At 34.9% G+C, this 17,667-nt stretch overlaps 3 pseudogenes; all 3 read left to right on the top strand.

The window, feature by feature from the left end:
* Positions 1-1,082: 1,082 nt before the first annotated feature.
* Positions 1,083-2,500, top strand: LOC125480096 (annotated as a pseudogene).
* Positions 2,501-4,480: 1,980 nt separating this feature from the next.
* Positions 4,481-6,709, top strand: LOC125480092 (annotated as a pseudogene).
* A 3,048-nt stretch (positions 6,710-9,757) lies between these two features.
* Positions 9,758-11,466, top strand: LOC125480095 (annotated as a pseudogene).
* Positions 11,467-17,667: the final 6,201 nt, after the last annotated feature.

Genomic DNA, 17,667 nt, shown 5'->3' with positions numbered 1-17,667 from the left:
TCTTTTGATATGGGTCTAATTTTATAAGCCTGTTTTGAATAGAATCCATTTATATTACATAAGCATAAGTGGGGGCTAGTAAGTACAACAATCATCCATGTCAGCAATTAAAATGCACATAATTTACCAACAAAATTACAACAAGTGCCATTAGAGCCCTTTATCAGGTCTCTTGCAGATTTGTCTCTCTGTTTATTCAAAAACCTTATCCTCCCATCTTTCAAATTGGTTTGCGTCCGTATCCAGCGAAAACCTTGAAACAAATCTCCTAAATCCGTATGAAGCTATGAAAGTTATAAAATTTCTCCCACTATATGATGAAAACAGAATAGGCGAAGATCTAGTTCTGGCCTCCCGGTATACTTGGAGAACAGGTACTTTAAAATTTTTCGAAGTATGCATTGGATCAGTTTTCTTTGATACCTGTTTTCCCCCTGAAGTATACCTATAGAGCACATCTCACTTAAGGTTGTTAAGTGGAATTTGTCGGAATTGTATGCAAAGATGGAAATTATGAAGATCCATGAGTTGGAGGTATGTTTATCCTACCCATCGATTTGGTTTACCTGTAAAACAGGTATTGTGTTCTATAGGTATACCTGTAGAACAGGTATTGTAGAACAATCAAATCTATAGGTATACCTATGAAACAGGTATATGCCTATTTGTTGGTTTCATGGTGATAGAATGTAATATTTAAGTTCATACCCTTTTTTTTGTTAAACAGTTATGACTGTGGAGTTGCTGTGATGTATATGCACAACAAAAAGCTGATGGAGAATTAGTCGAAGGTGTCTTTTCGGCAGAGGCGATGAAGAATATGAGAGCACATGTCCTTGTAGATTCTAAATGAGGGAGATGGTAGCTGGGAAAAGGAAGACTAGGATAAAGAAGTTATGCGAAATTTGAGTTTTTGTTTCATTTAAGTGTTTCAATTCAATAAAATGATGGGGACTCCAATCCATCCGAATTCATTGTCTACTAGATAAGTTTAAGCCTTCCTTAAAAATAGATTGATAAGAAATTCAAATTCAAAAATTGTTATCAAGAAATCTGGGAGAAAGATGAAAGACCACTAAACAATGAATTTGAATTCTGATAAAAATTTAAAACGTGGGTAATATATGGAGAACGTGCCAAATCTATAAGAGGGTAAAATAGTAATAACAATGCAAAAAAATCAACCTAATCAGAAAAATTGCTGACATGGAATCCTAATCATTGGAGCTAAGTCAAAAATAACTAAAAATTGGACTAATCCTAATATTGGGCTATAAAATTAGACCTATTTCAAGTTTCCCCAAAAAATAAAGAGAGAGAAAAATGCATGGTTACTTTTTGAAGTCCTAATAATAGTTTCAAAATTTGGTTATTAGTTCTATTTTTTTTTATTAATCAACAACGGTGTTGCTAATGGCCAATTAATCTAGTAGCACCCCAATTTCGAATTTGTTGGAGACATCCTAATTTCAAGGTTCGTGAACGACAATTGTTGCATTGGCCATGAGAGAGTTTGTATTTGTTAATCAAGCAAATGAAGTTACTTTTTATTAATAAAGCATTACTTGGCTGTTTGTAGATGAGAAGTGCCTCACGAATGGCTTTTTAGACCAAGAGGTAGATTGGATACCAGGAATGGAAAGTATTCGTTTAAGGGATCTTCCTAACAACTTTGTAACAACAAATCCCAATGATGCAATCTGGAATTTCATACTTGAAGGAATGGGCAGACTAAATGAAGCTTCAGCAATTGTTATACATACCTTTGATGCATTGGAGCTAGATGTTTTGGATGCTCTCTCAGCTATGTCTCCACCTGTTTACGCCGTTGGCCCTTTCCAGTTACTTCTCAATCAGATACCACAACACCCTTTGAAGTCCCTGGGATATAGCCTATGGAGAGAAGAAACTGAGTGCCTCGAATGGCTGAACGATAAGGCACCAAACTCAGTTGTTTATGTGAATTTCGGCAGCATAACGGTCAACAACTTGTGGAATTTGGTTGTGGACTTGCAATAGCAAGGTTTCTTTCTTCTGGGTAATTAGGGCCTGACTTGGTAGTTGGTCAATCAGCAATTTTGCCACCCGAGTTTGTGGATCAACTAAGGGGAGAAGTCTAATAGCGAGTTGGTGCCCTCAAGAGCTAGTCCTTAACCATCCATCAGTTGGAGGATTTTTGACACACAGTGGTTGGAATTCTACGCTGGAAAGTGTGTCTGCAGGAGTGCCTATGCTGTGTTGGCCGTTCTTTGCTGATCAGCCGACGAACTGTCACTGTACTTGCAAAAGATGGGGCATTGGTATAGAGATCAATAATGTTGTCAAGAGAGATGATGTTGAGAAGCTTGTTAGAGAGTTAATGGAGGGAGAGAAGGGTGCGCGAATGAAGAATAAGGCCATGGAGTGGAAAGAATTGGCAGAGGAAGCCACTGGTTCACAGGGTTCTTCATCTGCGAACTTCGAAAAATTAGTGAATCAAATTCAGTTTAAAAAGATCTAGATGCTGTGCATTGGAACTAATGAGAGACATGTATTGCAGGCCTCACAGTTATCGGTTCAAAGAACTAGCAACATGTTTAGCCTGCTAGCTACTACATCCTCATAGTTATTGGAACCATCCAGTTGCATTAACTTCCCAGTAGTCATTCTGTTTTTGCATTGCACTTTTTTGTTTCAATCCACATATATATTGGTTATTAAAAATGCAACTTTGGGGATGATTAATTTATCAGTTGGAAAATTATAAAAAAAGAACTAGAGGACATGAAGAAAGTGACCAGACAAAAATATGTTGCTCATTTCCTAAGGTAGATCTTTGCTTAGTTCATGCTATTAATCATGCATTCCGTAGAGTTACATATACAAATGCGTTTAAATGCTAATCAATTACTAACATAATGCTGTTTTTTCAGGAAAACCAGTGGATTCTCAAGAGGGGCTTCATGGAACAAATATTCACTGGTCCTTTACAATGACGATCAATTAGTGTAGTTCATGGATATAATGGATATATTGACAAATGAATAGATTGAAATATGTAGGGATATATTGAAATATGCAGGAAATTGTATTGTTTCACTATAACACATTAAGAGTCGAGGAATCTCTTTCTTTTGAGCTGGCCATGTCGGATTATATTTTACTAACTTGGTAAGCTATATCAAAGTTTAGACTCTTTTACTTGCCCTTTTGTATCTGTGTTTGCTAAATATATATAATATTTGTTGAGGTATTTTGTATATAGTTGATTCACATGAGTTCAAGATCTCAGTTACTATATCATCTGACGCCTACCATCATCTAATATTTGGCATATATAATCCATGCGATTGCTTAACAAAATTTGGTCAATAATCTCAATTAAATGACTTATGTGTTTGTGACCTTTTATCCTTTCAAATTTGTGTTTTTTTGCTTTTTTTAGAAGATTAATTTTTGTATAAAATATAAATCTTAGAAACATTCTACCCATTGTTTAGTTTAACGAATTTTGTAGTGTTAGTTCTGCACCATTCCAATCTAGCTTTGATTGGATAAATAATAGCATTGTTTAGCTAAATTTGCAAATTTCCTCATATTCCTAAGTTCTCTCTAAGCAGTATACTAGTGCCTTTGTATCAGGGTTTGAAGGCGCTGGGGACTTCACCGTGACAAAGAAATTGAAGACTTAGGTTGTAAATATAGTTTTACATGTATGTAAATATATATCTAAAACTATCAACATGGTTTATACAATTTTTTAAGCCCCTGCAGCATCACGAGGGCAGCCTTTTTAGGGCTCGTTTAGATGTGCTTTTGAAATAACTAAAAGCGCTTTTAGAGAAAATGTTTTTAGGTTTTAAAAGCACTTAAAGCGCTTTCAGCGCTTTTTGCAAGAAACACCATTTATGTGCTTCTTTCAGGAAGCACTTTAAGTACTTTTCCAAGATTTACTTACATCTTTACTAAATATTTATTTTAAAAACATTTTCACTAAAAACGCTTTCAATGTTTTTAAAAGCACATCCAAACCAGGTCCTAGTGTTGTGCTAAAATGCATAGAAAATAGGGGTGGCATGAGCAAGAGGTCCCAAGCCTTTGAAATTATGTTTTCATGTGCTAAGAATGCGGTTTGGTACATCAAATATCATAATACAAGTGGTTGGACATTGTTTTTTTAAGTATTCAACCATTAGTATTATGACATTTGGTGTACTACGCTGTGTTCTTGGCACACTGAAATCTATCCATGGTCGTTCATGTGGTCCAACATTCTAGTAGATAGAGTGTTGGGTTTCTAACTTTTCTGAGTTCGAAACTTCCCTCCTTTAAATTATTGTAATAGTTACAAACTCTTCTCCCCTCCTTCATAATAGTAATTTAAAAAAAAAAAAAATGTTCCCATGTTCTCTACAAATGAAGGGAAATGCAAAAATATGATTTTTCGTTAAAGTGGACAATACCGCGAACTTTTCGTTAAATCTCCCAATAATTTAGCTTTGTCTTCACCCTGGGAATTTCATCGCACTGCCAAAATTATTGACATCCGGCCCTTACTTTTTCTTAAGTTTGCACCACTCATTGTCTCAAGACAGACCAAAAATTCATAGATCCATACACGTTTGCTGTTAAAATACCCTCATACAGTAAGCATACACTCTGAGATCCACAAATCTGAGATGTGTTCTAACAGGCCTCATGCTGTTTGTATTCCAGTTCCGGTTCAAGGTCACATAAAGGCAATGCTTCAATTAGCAAAACTTCTCCACCATAAAGGTTTTCGTATAACCTATGTCAACACTGAGTTCAATCACAGGCGGTTAGTTAAATCTCTAGGACCCGAGTCCCTCTATGGCTTGCCTGATGATTTTCGGTTTGAAACGATCCCTGATGGCCTACCGGATTCGGATGAAGATGCCACCCAAGACCTCAATTTGCTTGCAGATTCCGTCACAAACAACTTCTTGGCACCTTTTGTTGATCTGATAAAGAAACTCAACAACAGTAGTAGCATTCCTCCAGTGACATGCATTTTTTCAGATGGTCTCATGCCATTCACGGCCCCTGCAGCTAAACAACTTGGCATCCCCGTCACACTCGTGTTTACTTTTTCAGCAAGCGGCACCATGGGCTATATGCAGTATCCTGCTTTGGTGGAAAGAGGACTAGCACCCCTCAAAGGTAAAGAATTAAAGCAATTGTTTGATTTTAGGAAACTAATATTTAATTTTTTTGGTCAAATTTAGGAAACTATTATTCAATCTACAAAAATTCATCTTACACTCCTTCCTAGTGAAAAAAATAAGGGAAATAATTTCACATGCTTATTTTTGTTACTTGATTATGCTTTGATTTATTCAACCAACTCAATAGTAAAAAATAAATAAGGATGTGCAGTGTGAGAAAAAGTGGTAATTAGCATAAGTAATTACCCAAAAAAATAAAGGGAGGAAATAAAGCACGGTTACTTTTGAAGTGCTAATAATAATTTTACAATTTGGTTATTAATTCTATTTTTTTTATTAATCAACAGTGGTGTTGCTAATGGCCAATTAATCTAGTAGCACCCAATTTCGAATTTGTTGGAGACGTCCTAATTTCAAAGTTCATGAACGACAATTGTAGCATTGGCCATGAGAGAATTTGTATTTGTTAATCAAGCAAATGAAGATACTTTTATTAATAAAGCATTACTTAGCTGTTTGTAGATGAAAGGTGCTTCACGAATGGCTTTTTAGACCAAGAGGTAGATTGGATACCAGGAATGGAAGGTATTCGTTTAAGGGATCTTCCTAACAACTTTGTAACAACAAATCCCAATGATGCAATCTGGAATATCATACTTGAAGGAATGGGCAGACTACATGAAGCTTCAGCAATTGTTATACATACCTTTGATGCATTGGAACTAGATGTTTTGGATGCTCTCTCATCTATGTCTCCACCTGTTTACGCCGTTGGCCCTTTCCAGTTACTTCTCAATCAGATACCACAACACCCTTTGAAGTCCCTGGGATATAGCCTATGGAGAGAAGAAACCGAGTGCCTTGAATGGCTGAACGATAAGGCACCAAACTCAGTTGTTTATGTGAATTTCGGCAGCATAACGGTCATGACCCCGGAACAACTTGTGGAATTTGGTTGTGGACTTGCAAATAGCAAGGTTTCTTTCTTCTGGGTAATTAGGCCTGACTTGGTAGTTGGTAAATCAGCAATTTTGCCACCCGAGTTTGTGGATGAAACTAAGGGGAGAAGTCTAATAGCGAGTTGGTGCCCTCAAGAGCTAGTCCTTAACCATCCATCAGTTGGAGGATTTTGACACACAGTGGTTGGAATTCTACGCTGGAAAGTGTGTCTGCAGGAGTGCCTATGCTGTGTTGGCCGTTCTTTGCTGATCAGCCGACGAACTGTCACTGTACTTGCAAAAGATGGGGCATTGGTATGGAGATCAATAATGTTGTCAAGAGAGATGATGTTGAGAAGCTTGTTAGAGAGTTAATGGAGGGAGAGAAGGGTACGCAAATGAAGAATAAGGCCATGGAGTGGAAAAAATTGGCAGAGGAAGCCACTGGTCCACAGGGTTCTTCATCTGCAAACTTCGAAAAATTAGTGAATCAAATTCAGTTTAAAAAGATCTAGATGCTGTGCATTGGAACTAATGAGAGACATGTATTGCATGTATCACAGTTATCGGTTCAAAAGAAATAGCAACATGTTTGGCCTGCTACTACATCTTCAGTTTTATTTAGTTACTGTTTTTAATTAAATTGATCTTATTTGTCATAGACAAATTTTGCTTAAAACTCCAAAAATATCAACACGAATAGAAGAACTAGCGCATTGTTGCTCACACACACACACTAGTAAATTTTACCCGCACGTTGTTGCGGGAGCGAAAATATGACTATAGATTATGTTTTTAACATATAAATATGCAAAGAGTGTTATAAATACTAAACAGAAAATGAAACAAATATTTTTACAAAGCTGTCTAAGTAAATATAATTTACAAAATAGACATTATCAAATGCCTTATCATCAGTATACAAAAATGGCTAACCTAGTATTCCCCCTTGACAGTAATCCTAAAGAGCCTATTGTTTATATACACGAAAAGAATAGGGAATTCATGTTAGGATCAACGATTTACGCACAAAAAAATGTAAATCAATACTTATTTGATTTGGATAACACATGCCAACATTCTTTAACACGAGCAAAAAGTTTTTTGGTTGAAGCTGTAGATAAAACAGCATTGATCAACAGAAAAAGGAAGCTAAAAATGAAAGAAAAATAGGAGAAAAAGCAGAAGCAGAAAGCAGAAAGAAAGGGAAATAAGACAGTAAACGTGCAGGAAAGAAAGGAGAAGAGCTTACAAACATACTTTGCTTTATCACATTGTTTTTTTTTTTTTTTTTTAAAACGAGTACGATATTCACGTACAATCAATGGAAAAGAATGGAAAAGATGCCAACAATAACAATGGGCCTTGATAAAAAAATTTCCGAAAAAACCTGAATGAAGGGAAAAAAAATCTCGCACCAAACAAAATTAAGCATTAGAAATATCTTTTAAAATAAGATCAGAAATTACATTAGACGGTTCTTTGAACTACAAAACCGGTTGTGACAGACTAAGACCGCGGCCAGCCGATCTGTGTGCCGCTTCATTGGCACCACGACGCACGCAAATAGCCTTCCATTGTTGAACATTTTTAAATATATTTTGTGGTCCTACCACCAAATTTTTTATTATTATTTTATCTTTTTCTGACTAAAAGAAAGACTTGTCGTGCCACGCCGGTGCCTTACGAAAGACTTGTCGTGCCCGGGTTTAACTCACATTTTTCAAGATTTTTTTGCCTTACCATCAGTTGCTTTATTACATTTTTTTTAATATTTTTTTGGTCCTGCCATCAATTTTTCCTGCCATAAGTTGCTTTATCATATTTTTTAATATTTTTTTGTCCTGCCACCAATTTTTTTATCATTATTTTATCTTTTCTGGACTAAAAGATAGACTAGTCGTGCCACATAGGGTTTAACTCACATTTTTTTAGGGATTTGGATCCTCTTCGGATCCCTGAATCTTGGGGATCAAGACACAAGAATCATTCATCAAAGATCGTCCAACCACAATTAAATATTTTTTATGCAAAACGAAATTACTTTACTCTTAAAAATATAAAAAGCATTTAATTGTGACTGCATAATTTTTGATGAACTATCCTTATACCTTGATCTCCGAGATCCCCAAAAAAGGGATCCGGAGAAGATTCATATCCTTTTTCTAGATGTTTTTGCCTTACCAATGCATCTAACATTTAGTAACCCAAAAGAAGCAAGCTAGTCATGATAATCTCTTTCTTTTATCATTTATTGAGAAAAACTATATGCAAATGGTCAAAACTGAAATAACCAAACAAAAACCACAAAAAAACTCATATGCAAACAAAACATAGTCCCTCCGCCTAAAAAAAAAAAAAAAAAAAAAAAAAAGACAGCAACAAAATATTCAGGAAAAAGAAAAAAAATTATATACCTTGATGATAAAGAGCTTGCAAAGCTTTAGAGAAAAACTGGAAATTCAAGCAACAACTTTTGTTGCAACTAAAAATCAAAGCACATCAGAAAAGTACACCCAGTGCTTGAAAAAATTAAATCACACACAATCAGAAAAATAGAAAATTCACCGATAAACGTTTGATCAGATTCTTAACTTTTTCTGAAATAAAAAATCAAAACACATCAAAGAACCACACATAAACCACGAAAAAAAAAAATATTGAAATCCCATGTAGCAAGAAAACCAAATAACTCACAAAATCAGCCAAAAGACACAAAATAGGGGAAAACAGCTAAATCCGGAAGAGAGAGCAGACGATAGGGGAAAATAGCTAAATCTAGAAGAGAGAGGAAGAGAGAGCAGACGGGTGGAAAAGAAGAGAACCAAACGTAATGGGGAAAAAAATCGATTGAAAGCAGTCAAAAGGAACTGAAAAACGAAGAGAAAGCAGAAAACGGCGATGAGAGACGCATGGAAGTGAAGGGCACAACCGTCATTTAACCGTGGAAGGCAGGAAAGATAACGAACAAATGAAAATTTTTAAGGGCAATTTCGCCATTTTATTGTCAATGAACAGTAACTGAAACTGAGTTTTAGTATATAATATATATATATATATATATAATCTATGAAAACATTTCAAATAGTTCGATCTAACTAACACAACTTCTAGCAAAAGACCTTGAATGAAGTTCTTGAATATGAAAATAAAGAAGCAACGATATTATGCCACTTCGTGGTTTTGAAGCTTAGAGAAAGTATATAAGCAAACTAGTAGTAGGAGGAACTAAAAACAATAAAATTTAGAAGAATGAAAAATAATAAAAAGCCAAAAACCATGAAAACAGGCCAACTACTTGCGGAAATTGACCGAACGGGGTTAGTCAGCAGTGCTTAGAGAAGGGTTAAGAAGAAATAGGTTTACTGCTGGCAATGGAATACAATGTTAGCTGGCTCTCTACATAGCGACAACCGCTCTCTAAGTACTTGAAGAACTAATTCACATATAACCAATGAAAATTAAGATGATTACAAAAAGTTTTAGCAATGAGAGTTGATTTTCACACACCATTTTTAGTCTCTTACATACTACTCTTTATTTTTTGTCATCAGGTTGACTAATCAAACAAAACAACAGAAATGATTTAACAGATGTGCAGAAGGAGAAAAAGAGTGTGTTTATCATTCAACTTGAACCACATATATGTTGAAAAGTAGCTCACTACTAGCACAGCAGTACTATAAATAATCTGCACTGCACTGCAATGCAGACACATTATCTAAAATGGATGCCACAGCAGTAGTTACTAAGCCTCACGCTGTCTGCATTCCAATTCCGGTTCAAAGCCATATCAAGGCAATGCTAAAATTCGCAAAACTCCTGCACAGTAGAGGTTTTCATATTACCTTTGTCAACACGGAGTTCAATCACAAGCGGTTTCTTAAATCTCTAGGACCTGACTCCCTAGATGGCTTGCCTGATTTCCGGTTCGAAGCCATCCCAGATGGCCTTCCAGATTCAGATGAAGATGCCACCCAAGATCTCATTTTGCTTGCTGACTCTATTAGAAAGCAGTATTTCTTGGCCCCCTTTCGTGGCCTCCTCAATAAACTCAACAATGATGCCATATCAACATCCAACAATCCACCAGTGACTTGCATAGTTTCAGATGGTTTCTTGTCCCCATTCACAATCACAGCTGCACAAGAGGTTGGAATCCCTTCAGTGCTGCTCTACACTTTTGCAGCGTGCGCTTTCATGGGCTTTATGCAATTTCGCACTTTGGTTCAAAAAGGACTTGCACCACTCAAAGGTGAAATATATATAAATGTTGAAGCAATTGCTTAATTTGTGGTTAACTCTTGCTTATTTCCTAAAAATGCAAATGAAATTTTCTTGTTGTAGATGAGAGCTGTTTGACAAATGGATATCTGGAAACAGTTATAGACTGGATTCCAGGAATGAAAGATATCCGTCTAAAGGATCTCCCGACCTTTTTTCGAACCACAAATCCCGATGACATCGCATTTAACTTCAAGATGGAAGGAACGGATCGAGCTCATGAAGCTTCAGCAATTGTTATTCATACTTTTGATGCCTTGGAGACAGATGTGTTGGATGCGCTCTCATCTATGCTTCCACTTGTTTATCCCATTGGCCCTCTTCAATTGCATCTCAACCAGATAACAGAACACCCATTGAATATTGGATACAGTCTGTGGAAAGAAGAAACTGAATGCCTTGAGTGGCTAATGCTAAGGCGCCAGATTCTGTCATGTATGTAAATTTTGGCAGTGTAGCAGTCATGAAGCCTGAAGATCTTGTCGAGTTTGGTTGGGGACTTGCAAATAGTAAATTGCCCTTTTTTTGGGTAATTAGGCCTGATCTTGTAGTTGGTGAATCCGCAATTTTGCAGCCTGAGTTTGTTGCCGAAACAAAAGAAAGAAGTCTAATAGCAAGTTGGTGCCCACAAGAGCAAGTCCTGAACCACCCATCAGTAGGAGGATTTTAACTCACAGCGGTTGGAATTCAACAATTGAGAGCCTGACTGCAGGAGTGCCTATGCTCTGTTGGCCATACTTTTCCGACCAGCAAATGAACTGCCACTATACTTGCAATGAATGGGGCATTGGGATGGAGATTAGTAATGATGTGAAGAGGGATGAAGTAGAGAAGCTTGTCAAGGAGTTAATGGAGGGAGAGAAGGGTAAGAAGTTGAAAAATAAGGTCATGGACTGGAAGAAACTTGCAAAAGAAGCTACCGGGCCAAATGGTTCTTCATACAAAATTTAGACAATTTAGTGAATCAAGTACTACTAAGAAAAACCTAGATGCTAGACTATGTAATTTAGAACTCTTTCTTCCATTAGTGTTGAATATCGTTCCTAATTAAAAATAAATAAATGTCGGTATGTGGTTTAGTACTATCTCAAAATTACCCATATTATTATTGTTCTAAGGACTAGTTTGGTATTACTGTAATTAAAAAAAAAAAAATGTTTCTGTGTGCTGTGTAAATAAGCAACTGTAAAACAAAAATTGTTGAGTATTTGGTAACTTTTTTTTCTTTTTTAAAATGCTTTTAAAACCAAAAAAAAAAAATAAACATGTCAATAGTGTTTTGATAAAATTTTATATAAATTTGCTCTGAATATGAATGACTTAAAAAATATGCTACTAAATATGATATAATAATTGCCAAATAAAATAACGAAGGAACAATTATTGTGATTTTGTAAAATATGCGGGAGTACGTATACTTGTTGTTTGCAAATTTCATTAAATAGGTATTGTTCACTATGCTTTTTGAAAAAAAAAAAAATCCTTTTTTAGAAGCATGGTTGACCATGCTTTTGAATAGTTTTTTTCAAACAATTCTTTTTTTATTTTATCAAACATATTTAATGTTCAAATTTTTTAATAAATAGATTTATTATTATTATTTTAAAGTACCACAATCCCAAACCAACTCTAAGTTTTGAAATTATATGAGTATACAATATTCTCAGCATCATATAAAAGAATAAAAGGAAAACTAATGAAAAGTCCTCAAAAACTTTAGCTTTAATGAAAATGACAAAATAAAGTGTAAGTGAATAGTACCAAGAGTAACTTTTCAAAGTAAAAATATCATTTTCGTTAAAAGTGAACAATACCAGAAGTGTTTCGTTAATATACCCTATAATAAATGATAGGCCCGCCAACGTAAAACGTTTGTCTGCTTGTTGGTAGCGTGGTTGTGCACGATGTACGATGAACGATCCCAATCATAAGATCCCTAGAATTCCAAGGAAAGGATCCTTTTATATACCAGGTCTAATACTTGAAGTTATTTTATGCTTTTTTTTTTTTTTTTTTTTGAACAAATGGTATTATCTATACTAGGGAAAAGGGTGGCTTAGCCTCGCAAAGGCTAGCAATAATACAGTTCAAACTCGCCTTTGGCAGCTATAACGAAACTAAAATCTTTCACTTACAAGTAAAAATGAATATTATTAGACCGTAATACTAAGTGAAATTATTTTATGCTTTTTACGAAAGTGAAGATGTAAACAAAACTTTTATATATAGCACGAAGTCATCACTTGCCATTATCATCTATATATCTAACTTCCAAACGATCCTTATTCGGTCTATCCACTTTGAACTCATAATTCTTCCTCATTGCGATCATAGCTAATAATTGAAGTGATAACTTTGTGTAATAGTACTTTAAGGCTATATTAGTACTTCCATAATAACTTTGAGTTACACTTACATAAAATTAAAATCATTACTCTAATTTTATACGAGGTCCAAATTCTGATTATATTTTCAAATTCTCAAAAAAAGTTGTAGTTCGAATTAATTCCGTCGTAATTAACCTTATGTTTAGTTCAAGTTGGAATTGGTGTTAAACAGCCAAATACAATCCTACCTTGGGCAATCAAAGGCCCCAAAGGACTTTCTCAAAACAGTTTTCTCTAGCATTCCTTATATTACATAGTTTGTGTGTCTTCACATCAAGCATATGATCACACCCAAAATGACTTTCTGATTATTTTGTTATTACGATACAATTGACTTGTTATTCAACTTGAATCACTCATTTAAGATTCCTCAAACAAGATTATATATTTCATTGCCTGAACTGGCGTGAAGATAAGAATAGGAATGTAAGGATGTGAAGAAATGTCTCAACATGAATTTTAAGAAATCTTGTATGTGATTCATGGAATCATAATAGATTGGCTCACATGTGAAGCCAAACGTCCACATGTATTCCACACCACTAAGTTTGGTAATCCACATGTCTTTCTTGAAAATTTGCCGCACATGAGAAAATGTGTGAGAAAACAAAAATGTCATGCACTTTGCATGTACGCAAAAAGAGTTGAATTACTCCCTAATTTGAGAGCCTGACTGCAGGAGTGCCTATGCTCTGTTGGCCATACTTTTCCGACCAGCAAATGAACTGCCACTATACTTGCAATGAATGGGGCATTGGGATGGAGATTAGTAATGATGTGAAGAGGGATGAGTAAGAGAAGCTTGTCAAGGAGTTAATGGGGGGAGAGAAGGGTAAGAAGTTGAAAAATAAGGTCATGGACTGGAAGAAACTTGCAAAAGAAGCTACCGGGCCAAATGGTTCTTCATACAAAAATTTAGACAATTTAGTGAATCAAGTTCTACTAAGAAAAACCTAGATGCTAGACTATGTAATTTAGAACTCTTTCTTCCATTAGTGTTGAATATCGTTCCTAATTAAAAATAAATAAATGTCGGTATGTGGTTTAGTACTATCTCAAAATTACCCATATTATTATTGTTCTAAGGACTAGTTTGGTATTGTTGTAATTAAAAAAAAAAATGTTTCTATGTGTGGTGTAAATAAGTGACTGTAAAACAAAATTGTTGAGTATTTGGTAAACCTTTTTTTTTTTTTTTGTAAAAATGCTTTTAACCAAAAAAAAAAAAAAACAATGTCAATAATATTTTGATAATATTTTATATAAATTTGCTCTGAATATGAATGACTTAAAAAATATGCTACTAAATATGATATAATAATTGTCAAATAAAATAACGAAGGAACAATTATTGTGATTTGTAAAATATGCGGGAGTATACCTGTTATTTGCAAATTTCATTAAATAGGCATTGTTCGCTATGCAATGGAAAAAAAAACAAAACTTTTTAGAAGCATGGTTGACCATGCTTTTGTTTTTCTATGTCTTTTTACTGTCATCGACAATAGTTTTTTTTCAAAACAATTCTTTTTTTATTTTACCAAACATATTTAAATGTTCCAATTTTTTAATAAACAAATTTATTATTATTATTATTATTATTTTAAAGTACACAATCCCAACTAATTCTAAGTTTTCAAACTATATGAGTATATAGTATTCTCAGCATCATATAAAAGAATAAAAGGAAAACTAATGAAAATCCTCAAAAACTTTAGCTTTAATAAAAATGACAAAATAAAATGTAAGTAAATAGTACCAAGAGTAACTTTTCAAGGTAAAAATATCATTTCATTAAAAGTAAACAATACTAGAATGTTTCTTTAAGATACCCTCTAATAAATGATGGGCCCGCCCAACGTCAAATGTTTGTCTGCTTGTTTGGTAGAGTGGTTGTGCATCATGACCAATACATGGGACACCCGACACGTAACATTAATATGTTACCCCATATATTCATTGTAGCTGCATGATTGAAGAACCGTATATAGGAAAAGGATCCGGCGACCCATATTCGTTGTGGCTGCATGATTGAAGAACCTTATACATGAAAAGGATCCGGCGACCCAAACATTCATTGTAGCTGCATGATTGATTAACCTTTTATAGGAAAAGGATCCTCGCCATGTACTTTTTTTTGTGGATCTTAGGAATCTCGTGATCGAGATCGTTCATCGTATATCGGACAATTAGTTTTCTTTAGGTATCATTTATATTTAATTTTAAATTTTAAATTTTAAAATGATTTCTGACCGTACGATGTACGATGAACGATCCCGATCATGAGATCCCTAGAATTCCAAGAAAAGGATCCTTTTATATACAAGGTCTAATAATTGAAGTTATTTTATGCTTTTTTTTTTTTTTGAACAAATTGTATTATCTATACTAGGGAAAAGGGGTGGGCTTAGCCTCGCAATGGGTTAGCAATAATACGGTTCAAACTCGCTTTGGCGGCTATAATCAAATCTAAAATTTTTCACTTACAAGTGAAAATGAATACTATTAGACCGTAATACTAAGTGAAAATTATTTTATGCTTTTACGAAAGTGAAGATGTAAATAAAACTTTTATATATAGCACGAAGTCATCACTTGCCATTATCATCTATATATCTAACTTCCAAACGATCCTTATTCGGTCTATCCACTTTGAACTCATAATTCTTCCTCATTGTGATCATAGCTAATAATTGCAAGTGACAACTTTGTGTAATAGTACTTTAAGGGTATATTACTACTTCCATAATAACTTTGAGTATACTTACATAAAATTAAAATCATTACTATAATTTTATACGAGGCCCAAATTCTAATTATTTTCCCAAATTTCTCAAAAAAGTTGTAATTCGAATTATTCCGTCGTTAATTAACCTCATGTTTAGTTCAAGTTGGAATTGGTGTAAATAGCCAAATACAATCCTACCTTGGGCAATCAAGGCCCAAAGGACTTTCTCAAAACAGTTTTCTCTAAGCATTCCTTATATTACATAGTTTATGTGTCTTTCACATCAAGCATATGATCACACCCAAATGACTTTTCTGATTATTTTGTTATTACGATACAATTGACTTGTATTCAACTTGAATCACTCATTTAAGATTCCTCAAACAAGATTATTATTTTCACTGCTGAACTGCGTAAGATAAGACTAGGAATGTAAGGATGTGAAGAAAAATGTCTCAACATGAATTTTAAGAAATCTTGTATGTGATTCATGGAATCAGAATAGATTGGCTCACATGTGAAGCCAAACGTCCACATGTATTCCACACCACTAAGTTTGGTAATCCACATGTCTTTCTTAAAAATTTGCCACACGTGAGAAAACGTGTGAGAAAACGAAAATGTCATACGCTTTGCATATACGCAAAAAGAGTTGAATTACTCCCTAATTGCCAATTGATTTTATTGCGAAATCTCAACTACCGCCACACAAACATATTGAAAAGTTCTCACTAGGACTATAATGTCTGCATTATGCAACCACTGCAAGCCTCATGATGTTGTATTCCAGTTGCAGCTCAAAGCCATATCAAGGTCTCCTCCTCCACAGAGGTTTTCATATCACCTTTGTCAACACGGAGTTCAACCACAAGCGCTTTTTTAAATCTCTCGCCCCAACTCCCTTGATGGCTTGCCTGATTTTCGTGCGAAGCCATCCCAGACGGCCTTCCAGATAAGATGAGATGCACCCAAGATCTCACTTTGCTTGCCGACTATGTCAGAAAACAGAACTTGTTGGCTCCCTTTCGTGCCCTCCTAAATGAACTCAACAATGATGCCACATCAACATCCAACAGTCCTCCAGTGATGCGCATAATTTAAGATGGTTTCATTATCCACATTCACAATCGCTGCTGCTGAAGAATTGGAGTCCCTATTGTACTGTTCTACACTATTGCTGCATGCAGCTTCATAAGCTCATTCAACTTCGTGCTTTTACGAAAAGGGACACTCAACACTAAATATATACAACTATTGAACACACTGATTTTTATGGTTGGCTCTTTGAATTGCTTATTTATAAAATGTGTATAAAAAATTTCCTGTTGTGGATGAGAGTTATTTGACAAATGGCCATTTGGACAAGGTTATAGATTGGATTCCAAGAATGAAAAAGTTTCCGTTTGAGGGATCCTCCCCAAAGACTTTGTAAAAACAAATCGCAATGATAAAATTTTAACATCTTTGAAGTAATGAATAGAGTTCATGAAGCTTCAGCAATTATTATCCACCCTTTTGATGCATTGGAGCAAGATGTTTTGGATGCCCTCTCAAGTTTGTCTCCACCTGTTTATGCCATTGGCCCTCTCCAGTTACTTCTCAATCAGATGCCACATGGTTCTTCATCTGCAAACTTGGAAAAATTAGGGAATCAAATTCAAACTTCAGAAAATCCAGACGTTCTGCTTAAGAACAACCAAGAAACATGCACTGCATTCATAGAAGTTTTTGGTTTAATAAATTAGCAACATGTTTAGCCAGCCACCATCTTCAAATTTGTCTAGATATTAGTTCAGGTTGAACTTGATGTTACATTATTTGCTATGTGTGTGAGAGATTCTCCCCTGTCACCGGTGTCACATGACAACAGATGCAGACAAACGGGTATACTCACGGTGGCACACCTGATTTTCTCCTGCCATTGTTTTAGGATCTACAATAAATTACTGAAAGATACAATACAGCATCCAATTTTTATAGAAATTTAGAATAACAACTCCAGCAATATCAACAAGAATAGAAGAATCAATGCATGTGAATATAGGATATAACCAAAGAAAATTGAGATGGTAAAGATTATTTCAGCAATATAAACAAAATGACAGAAGAATAGAAGAAGCCACGAAGTCCGATTCCACTAATTATTGTAAATCATCTTCCCTGTA

This window comes from the organism of the source record quoted next, unplaced genomic scaffold, assembly GCF_019419815.1.
Source record: "Pyrus x bretschneideri cultivar Hongxiangsu unplaced genomic scaffold, Pyrus_bretschneideri_v1 Contig311, whole genome shotgun sequence".
NCBI classification, from domain to species: Eukaryota; Viridiplantae; Streptophyta; class Magnoliopsida; order Rosales; family Rosaceae; genus Pyrus; species Pyrus x bretschneideri.
Note: the sequence above shows the minus strand (reverse complement) of the source record. Positions and strands in the feature narration are given on the sequence as shown.